The following is a 9,671-nucleotide window of genomic DNA, read 5'->3' on the forward strand; positions in this document are numbered from 1 at the left end:
AAAAAATGGTAAGCATATTCGTATAACTATTTGCACCCTTGTGCGTAATATTTATGTATTGTAGAGTAGATAAAAAAATTTTGGTTAACTTTTTTGTTTCGAAAAAGGAGACTATAATTATTCGATTTCACCCTTCCCCCTTTTCTTTAACTATTTTTATATCAAATTAAAAAAGAGTTCTGGACAATGTCTTTGTTTTAGATAGTTAACCAACTTTTTAACGATTCTGCACTTTGGATTTATTGGTTTTATCGGAAAGGGGGGATTTTAGTTTCACATTTTGAAAGGGAATATCTTCTACTTCGTACAATCAGTATTCTGTTATCATGTTTTAACTGACAGGCATAAAAGTTTGATTAATTATTCATACAATAGAGATATTTTAAAGTGGCGTTAACTTTGATATTTAAGATATTTTCTTTTTCTAAACGTATTGGTATAGTAAAGAAGCTACTGAACAAAAGAAGGTAAATATTAAATAAAAAATCAAAGTTAAATATTTACGTTTGGTTTTTTAAATAAATTAAATGTCAAACGATTTTTTTCATCTATTATTTGTCCGCAAAACCTTACTCCAGGAGTGAATTATGTATTACTCGAACACCTCTGCATAAAGGCGCTCAAAAGACATTTGCACGACGGCGCGGGCCTGCCCAGACGTTTAGGTTAAAATATTTTGAAGAGTTCAAAAATGCCCTTAAAATAATCAAACCAAAATATTCTTTTTTCAGACGTTCTTTGTCCAGAACTCTCCAACAAATCCGCCCATTTTAGGGGGGTTAATGAACGATTTAAGGTGCTAATGTTACATTTCTTAAACTGTTCACGCTGAAGAAGAAAAAAAAAGAATGCTAGAAACCACTCACCCCCCCTTATATATGTTGATACATAAATAGTACAAAAGGAAACTGAAGCTGATTAGAATAACTGAAGGTAATGAAAATCCAGATAATTTCATGCTCAAAATTTAACATTTCTGCACAAAGCTTTATTTTTAATATAAAACTGTTAGATAACATAAAATCCAAGAATTAAAAAATCAGCACTATTTTTCTGAAGTAATCTAGGATTTAGGTGAGGTTGGCGTGCACTCTCCACCAGTCACTTTCACAACATTAATGAGAGAGGCTGACACTCTTATTTAGTATTCACATGTGAGTACAAGTTCCTGTGAGTTCACATGAAAACAAAGCCCTGTTTGTACAATCTGTTCTAATATTTTGAAAAAACTTCTTATAAGGAGTTACTGTAAAAGCTTTAATATTGTTCCTCAAAATGCGGGGGAAGGGGATTAAAAAATAGAAGATCGAACTATACTTCAAAATAAGAATGCGCCGATTGATCATCGGGAAAATATGTTTTAACTTTAATAAGTTTGAAATCCTTAAGCAATCTTTGAACAAGAAACCAAGATTTGTAAATTTATGAACAACAAATTAACATAATTTTATGCAACATAAGTAGAACGTATAGCATGAAAGTGTACAAATATAAAGACAAATACAAAATTTGCATGAAACTTAATGAAACATGGATGATAACCCTGACAGCTGACGTTCGCGTGACATTATTAAGAAGAATTAAATCGAGGACTTTTACATTGTAATGAAAAAACATGAGTATTTCAGGATTTTCAGGATATAACCCATTTTTTGCTCACACATATATATTTCCCTCATCACTAAATAATCCATCACTTTATTTCAATTATCATTTTATTTTCATAAATTACACGTACATGCCTTAAAGTTTTTCTTTTTCCTTTATTTTGCAAAAATTGATGGTTAAAGCAATGATAATTTTGTGAATTAATTTTTTGTTTTGAATTAATATGCGTATATTTTCAATGCTTCAACATGGTTCATATGCCAATACTTTTCTCTACACTCTATCTTTAGCTTGGTGCTTCAAGATTGCCTAATAATTTTCATAAAGAATAAAAGTCTAGGATTAAGTGGCTACCAATAACACAAAAAGTAGTTACTAAGTTGAAAGAGTCTGCTGAAAGCAGGCAACTAACATTTGAATTTTTATGTCTAGTTAACATAATGTAGTTTTATTTACAATTATACGAAAAATTGCTCACAGAAATTGAATTAATTTTTAACATTATTTTAAAAAGAAAAAAAAGTAATAGTTTTTTTTTTTTTTTTTGCATTTAATACCATCATGATCATTAATCGGTCGATTTTCATCAGCCGATTAATCGGTAATCGGCCAATTTGCTTAACGGCACATCCCTACTTCAAAATATTCCACCTTTCAAGCTGTAATCACAACCGAGTAAAATGTATAAAAATGTGCATAATTGTCAAAAATATACGATTACGATTGCAATTTGAATCGAAAGAAAAAATTGCAGTAGGCAATATTCTTTGGTTGATGCTCAGGAAAATAATGATACAAAGTGAAATTCAATTTAAATATTGATGGGCCTTCACCAATGAAATTTTCAATAGCATATTAGATTTAACATCGATACATTTTTAAACGAAATTTTAGATCAGGGTCATATCTTTTAGGGATATCAGATACATATTATATTATAGGATCTAAAAGACATTAGACACATATATATCAAATACGCGACACATAATAAAAATTAATTTAAAAAAAAGACAAGATTTAAGCGAATGAATATTATGGTTAATTCAAGAGGATAACATTTTAAATTAAAAAAAAAAAAATCAGCGAGTTAAGCAAGCACTACGACCGAAATGATGTAGAGAAAAGAACACAAATGTGAATGACGTAATACCCGTAAAACTTTAACACGCACTTAGCCTCTCAGATAATGAGGGAGAGAAGGAGCGCCAATGATTCAGGCTGTACGACAGATACTGCTATCAGATGTGCCGTGCTTAATCAATGCAGCTGGTTTAGATTTTTGGTATAAAATATGAAACTTACGAAAAAGAGAGCTTTTATTGTCACTTTATTTATAAAGCATAAAATGGGATCACTAAAGTGGAAAGTTAAAGAGAAATTACGTGCAATTTTTTTTTGTGTCATTTCTGCGTATGGTGCAAAGTTGTAATTCACAATCTGACAAACGCACAGATTTGCAGCGACAATTTCTGAACTTAGTCGCGAAACCGACAAAATGGGACTTAAGGAAGCGGCGCTGCATCTACTCCACTCAAACCTCGTGCCTGTTTCCGTTCGAAACTCAAACCACACCCATGAGCGCCCACTTCTTTCGCGAAAACCCGGGGGCCCCCGCCCCCACGGCAAGGGGGCAGCGATTGCATAAGGAAGGACAGACAGAGCAAGGATAATTTTCTGGATGGGAGACTCACCAGGTTAAGCAGCAGCGATGCTGTTATTCAGCGAAGTTTCTGAGAGCGCGGAGAGCAGCAGCCTGGCAGCTTTAGGTCTCGCGGCGGTCGCCTGATCCGAACTGAGCCACCGCCATCTTTCTGTTCCTGTGTTTGTTGCGAGGTGTGGGTGCTCGATTCCACAAGTAGCGGCGCGCCAACGCATGACGTCATGCGAAGGCAGGGGTTGCCATAGCGAGCCCGTCGCCAAGACGCCCTCCGATAAGGCAGGGGACGTTCACAAATGAAGGATGATTCTCCGCCAGATGCAGTCGCCGGGAACCTCCTCTGTTGCCGGGCGTGGCGCGGACAACGGATAGTCCGGTCGTCGGCTGACTAATTATTCGAAGAAACTGCATGCATAATATTTATCCTTCTTTCCATCTAGAATTATTTCCTTCTCGCTTTTTTAGAACACAGCGTTATTCAACCTTTTATAATTTGCGAACCGACAGAAATGTGTGGACCGGTGTGGAGCTTTTTTTTTTTTTTTTTTGCACAAATTTGTTATGAGGATTAAATGCCATGCATAATTTTCGTTTAAACGAACAATACTTTTTTTTAATTAATTAATATGAAAAATTTTGTTGCTATACATCAGTGACGCCCAACCTACTATCCGCGGGCCACATCCAACCCGCGAAGCTGATAAGTGTGGGATTCAGAATTTAGTTTCTGGAAAACAAACGCATTTAATAAAAGATGCATAGTATAATTGATAACAATTATTTTTGGTTTTTTAATTTTCTTCCCTTTTCCATATTTTTCCATGTTATTTTTAAAAAATTTGAATTTATTAAATTTTATGCGTGCTCTGGCCCGTGAGAAACACTTCTACATGAGGTAAGGTACTCGCGAAGAAAAAAGTTGGGCACCACTGCTATAGATAATAGTATGCAACATTTGGAGCTTAACCACACCTACAACATGAATTTTCAAGTAAATGAATAATTAAAAATCAGCAAACTTCTGGTGAGAATAAAAAAGTTAAACATTTTGAAAGAGATGGACGCAAAAAACTTCGATTTACAGGCTATGTAAATAATGCTGAGTGGTTTTCCTCCGACATTGAAAAGACCTATCTTATTTTTAGAAATCAAGTTTAAATATCAAAAACACTTGCAAAAATTTACAGCTCAAAAAAAAAAATGAGAGTAGATGCCAGGAAATCCACGTAAAATAAGTTCGTTTTCTTCCAGAAAAATTCTTCCGCTCATTCATTCATTTTCGCTCAGTTTTTATTAAAGCACTAGGTATAATATATTTCCTTGTTTTTTCTAGGTCATTGAAAATTAAACTGGAGAAATAGATTTCTTAACTCGTATTTGTAATATAATGGTTGATCGGCTGTAAGTTTTCAAAACTAGGACTCTCCTCACATTTCAGAGTTTCAACAATTATTACTTAAGTGTCAATCATTATTTCCATATCAGTCTTCATGTCAATTATTTAGCAGTTACCGCAAAAGCCTCTTATACTCGGCTGTAAAAACAACTCACGCAGTTAAATTATTTTTTTTTGCTTCATAACCTGAAACATCGCCAAACAAGCAAGCCGACGGATGTCCAGTTCATAACCAGAGCAATTTCAAAACAGCACCAAAAGATATAAGGATTAATCGATGAAAAATCGTCCGAAAAAAAATCAGTTATTATATAATGATAGATCTAAGAAGTACGTAACATTAAGCAGCATGTCACTTTATAAGTAAAATTAATAATCAGCACGAGCTAAGCAAAAAATGACTTTGTTTCAAGAGATTCTTCTATGTCGTATGCAGGGCGTATCCCCCCTGAAACCCGAAATGTTTTGTGCAGTAAAACATAAGTTTTTTTTTTTTAAATTCTAATGTCAGAAGAGGAAAATAACAAAGTTTTTTTAATTCTTAATTTTGTAACTATTAAACGAGTGGAAATTTGAATAAATATAGCAAAGCAATTATAGTTCTCATTAGCTGCAAAGCATACTTGAAATTTAGACCCTTAATTAGGACTTCCTGCTCTTTTTCCCAATTCAATTCCCGGCCTTTCAGGGCCAAGGCAGGCCCCTTGTCAGTTTAGTAGACTTGCCTTCCTCCTGGGGCGTACACAGAAATTTTGAGGACCGTCACAAATTACTTTTTCGAGCCCCCAAGGGGTGCCCACAGTGGTGTGGGGGGGGGGGGGATTATGGCGCAAGTTGCGCCGTCAAAAAATTTTTTTTTGGGGGGGGGGGATTTTTCATCCAGAAGTTTTTTTTTTTCTTTAGAACATAAAATTTTGATTTTTGGAAGGAAAAATATTTAAACTCATTCAACAGGATATAGATGCATAAATAATACTTTTTTCGCGTACTCTTTCCAAAATTTAATGACCGTGTCTCTTTTTCAAAAAGGGAACATCAGAAACGGGATAAAGTTGGTATTCGTTTCAAAGCTGAATCAGACGACTTGCTTTCTTTTCAATTTGCGGGAAGTAGCGCAATTCTGCAGGATTTATACGTGTGACAAAAGATTTCCTCTCTTCTTTATTAATTGTTTATAATAATTCTGACCACTATGCTCTTCAAAAAATCAGTAATCCAACGTCAGAAGGCACAAATATTGCAAGATATTGAAGACACGTGTTTCGGTGTTATAAGGAACACCTTTTTCAATGCAAAGAAATGTGAGCTTCTGGATGAAAAGTCATCCGAGAATCATCTCGGATGACTTTTCATCCAGAAGCTCACATTTCTTTGCATTGAAAAAGGTGTTCCTTATAACACCGAAACACGTGTCTGCAATATCTTGCAATATTTGTGCTTTCTGACGTTGGATTACTGATTTTTTGAATTTTCAGCACAAAGGTATTTATTCGTTATTCACTATGCTCTTGTCTTTCATTGATTCATTTGCACCTTGATAATCGTAAAGAACTAGTTTTGAAGTTTGCGAATTGCAGCATTAAAAAGCGAGACAAAAAACATCTTCTATGTTAAATATTTCTATGCGTGTGTGTGTCCATATGTATGTATGTGTTTATGTGTGTGTGTGTGTGTTATGGCAATGTGCGAATCCGGGCCCTTCCCGAAAAAGATTACTGGATACGGTCTTGTTCGTATATATGGAGCGCGGAATCGTTGCCTTCCCTCCACCCACTACTAAACAATGCTGACTTGCTTGATCATTAAAGTAAGACCAGAAAAATTTTAACATGAATTCGAAAGCAGACTAAGATATGTTGATTTTTATTTATTTACTCTTTTCGTTATTATTATTACTGTTACTATTATTACTATCATTACTTTTATTATTTTAGAAAGTTAAGGAGTCTGTGGGGAAAAGAAATAATGAAAAGGAAAATATTCCCTCTTCCTCCAAGGGAGAACTATTTTATTCTTATGTAATCTTAGTTTCACGTAGCTTTTTCGAGAACGTACTTTCTTTGGTATATTTCAGATGTGTACAAGCGAAACATAGTAATGGGATACAAAAAATAAAAATATTTACAAAAACAAGAATTCAGAATCTAACTCAATAATAAAATACTGTCAAGAATTCAGAGTCTTATTGGTATTTGTGTTAAACTTTGACATATAAGTAATTACGTTCTATTTCACTCTTCCATACAACAATATTTATCTCCAAAGCGTGTTTACATATCTTTAGCATATAAATTGAACAAAAGGGCTTAGGATTAGAATTCTTCAATCTTCTTCTTCCCAAATTATGCAGTGTCAACATTCTTAAGATATAAAGATGTAGATTATGAGCGCCATTTTAATTGAAAGAAGGTCGTTTCACTGTCGAATTTTAAATCAAAGAACTTTCACTGAACGATTAGAAATCACTATATTTTGCAAAGAGCAATATATTTAGTTTAGAGTATTGGTGTAAATTGGGAGAAAAAATTAAAATTCATAGATATTAACAACAACGTAACAAATCTTTTTCTGTATAACTCTTTTAAATCATTCTTTAAAATTTTATCTAATATTAGTGAATAGTGTAGGATTTTTAGTAATGTTTAGAACTATTTCTTGAGATGTTTTTCAGTAATGTTGTTAAGCAGAACTTTAATACAAATAGACAACAATTTTGTGTCTATTTGCTCTATGTTGGCATGTTTGGCAGGACAATGACATGGCCAAAATCGTTTGGCATCGTTGTTGCAAAACAAAAGTTTATTTTGTTTGCTTTTTTTTAAAGCATAGATACAAATGTAAGACAGTGGACATCCAAAAATTCAAATTAACTACCATAAGGGAAAAAAAAGGATAAGACTCATTTGTTTGTTTACAGTAGCATTCAAAGTGGATAAGCACGAAAGTTACACTACTTAGTCTTTAAAATACTGGCAGATTTTGAAATGGCTTTTACAGAATAGACATCTAACAATCCAAATCAACTATTATAAAAAAGAATAAGACTCAACTTGTTTGTTTATTGTAGAATTCAAAGTGGCTAATTAAACACGAAAGTTGTTACAGTACTTAGACTTTAAAGTATTTTGTTTATTTTCTTTTTTAAATGGCTTTTACAGAATATACATCTAACAATCTAAAAAAGAATAAAACTCATTTGTTTGTTGACAGTAGCATTCAAAGTGGATAAGCACAAAAGTTACACTACTTAGACTTAGACTTTAAAGTATTACCAGATTCAATGTAATTTTTTATTTTATTTTCTAAAAGGCTTTTACAAAATAGATATCTAACAATATAAATAAACTACCATAAAAAGAACAAGACTCAAATTGTCTGTTTATTGTAGAATTCAAAGAGGCTAACTAATCACGAAAGTTACACTACTTAGACTTTGAAGTATTTTGTTTATTTTCTTTTCTAAATGGCTTTTACAGAATATACATCTAACAATCGAAAAAAGAATAAAACTCATTTGTTTGCTGACAGTAGCATTCTAAGTGGATAAGTAGGAAAGTTACACTAGACTTACCTGAGTATTACCAGATTCTATGTAATCGTTTATTTTATTTTCCAAAAGGCTTCTACAGAATAGACATCTAACAATCTAAATAAACTACTATAAAAAGAATAAGACTCAAATTGTCTGTTTATTGTAGAATTCAAAGAGGCTAACTAAGCACGAAAGTTACACTACTTAGACTTTAAAGTATTTTGTTTATTTTCTTTTCTAAAAGGCTTTTACAGAATGTGCATCTAACAATCTAAATTAACTACTATAAAAAAGAATAAGAGTCATTTGTTTTTTGACAGTAGCATTAAAAGTGGCTAAGTACGAAAGTTAGTTACACTCCTTAGACTTTAAAATAATGCCATATTCCGTGTAATTATTTACCTTATTTTTGGAATGCCTGTTACAGAATGGAAAATATAAACCATAGAAAATGTTAAGACACAAATAAAAACAATTCTTTAACAGGATGTTTTTTTCTGCATAGCTATAATTATTTTTATGTGAAAGATATAACTTAACTGATATTTTATATTGTTGGATTTCAGCAAAATTTCAAATCACATTTTAAGTTATATTAAATTGAAGCTGAGACACCTGATATTCTCCTTCTTGTTTCAAAACAAAAAGATCTTCATAAACTACACATGTACAAACCATTGATAATTAATTATACACAATTAAATGGAGAATCCATTTTTAAAAGATTAATTGGTGGTAATTATTAAAAATTGATTTTAAAAGAAGACAAACTTCAAAGACATTATTTGTATTATTTTCGTGAGGATGATCCATATAACTACTAACAAAACTACTTAGATTTAAACACATGTTTCACACATTGAAGATATATATTGTTTCAATATACTTGTTACACACACAAAAAGATTCAAAAATAACTTTCTACATCTTCAACATTGTGGTATGCTTTTTTATTTTCAGAACCCATAGCACTTAGTAGCAACTGCAAAACTTCACAGCGGAAATTTGAATTATATCTGAGGAAGCCTTAGTAAGATTTAACACTAGGTAATTTAGGTTTTTATTTAGATCAAGTCCGAAAAGTTTCGACTGTATTTTACTTGTACTTTTTTTCCTTTTTTTCATCATTTGTGCCTTTGGTTACTTCAATTAATATCACTAATTTATTTGAAAAGAACAAATATATATTTAAACGTAATAATGACAAAATATGTTTTTTGAAACATTTCCCTTTTAATTACATCATTGTTTTGAGGATTCATTTTCTAAATTATAATTTTAAAAGTGGTCAAAATATTAATTACAGTCATGTGCACATAAATAAAATGTACAGGTACACATGACCATAAAATTTTAATTGATTAGCTATGGTTACACTTTAAAAGATCTTGAATATCTTAATTGTGGAAAAAACTTGCCTTTGTGATTTAAAAAATAAAAAAGGCAAGGAATAAGTACGTACCAATAAAACTGCAATC

At 32.1% G+C, this 9,671-nt stretch overlaps 1 protein-coding gene across 5 annotated transcripts in view; it reads right to left on the reverse strand.

Moving 5' to 3' along the window:
• Positions 1 to 3,434, reverse strand: part of LOC129233262 (muscleblind-like protein 1) — a 312,999-nt gene extending 309,565 nt beyond the window's left edge. For all 5 annotated transcript variants that reach the window (XM_054867334.1, XM_054867342.1, XM_054867350.1 and 2 more), the window contains exon 1: positions 3,300 to 3,434. The gene's annotated coding sequence lies outside the window, so the exon portion shown is untranslated. The remainder of the gene's footprint in view (positions 1 to 3,299) is intronic.
• Positions 3,435 to 9,671: the final 6,237 nt, after the last annotated feature.

Source organism: Uloborus diversus, chromosome 1 (genome assembly GCF_026930045.1).
Source record: "Uloborus diversus isolate 005 chromosome 1, Udiv.v.3.1, whole genome shotgun sequence".
Classification (NCBI taxonomy): Eukaryota; Metazoa; Arthropoda; class Arachnida; order Araneae; family Uloboridae; genus Uloborus; species Uloborus diversus.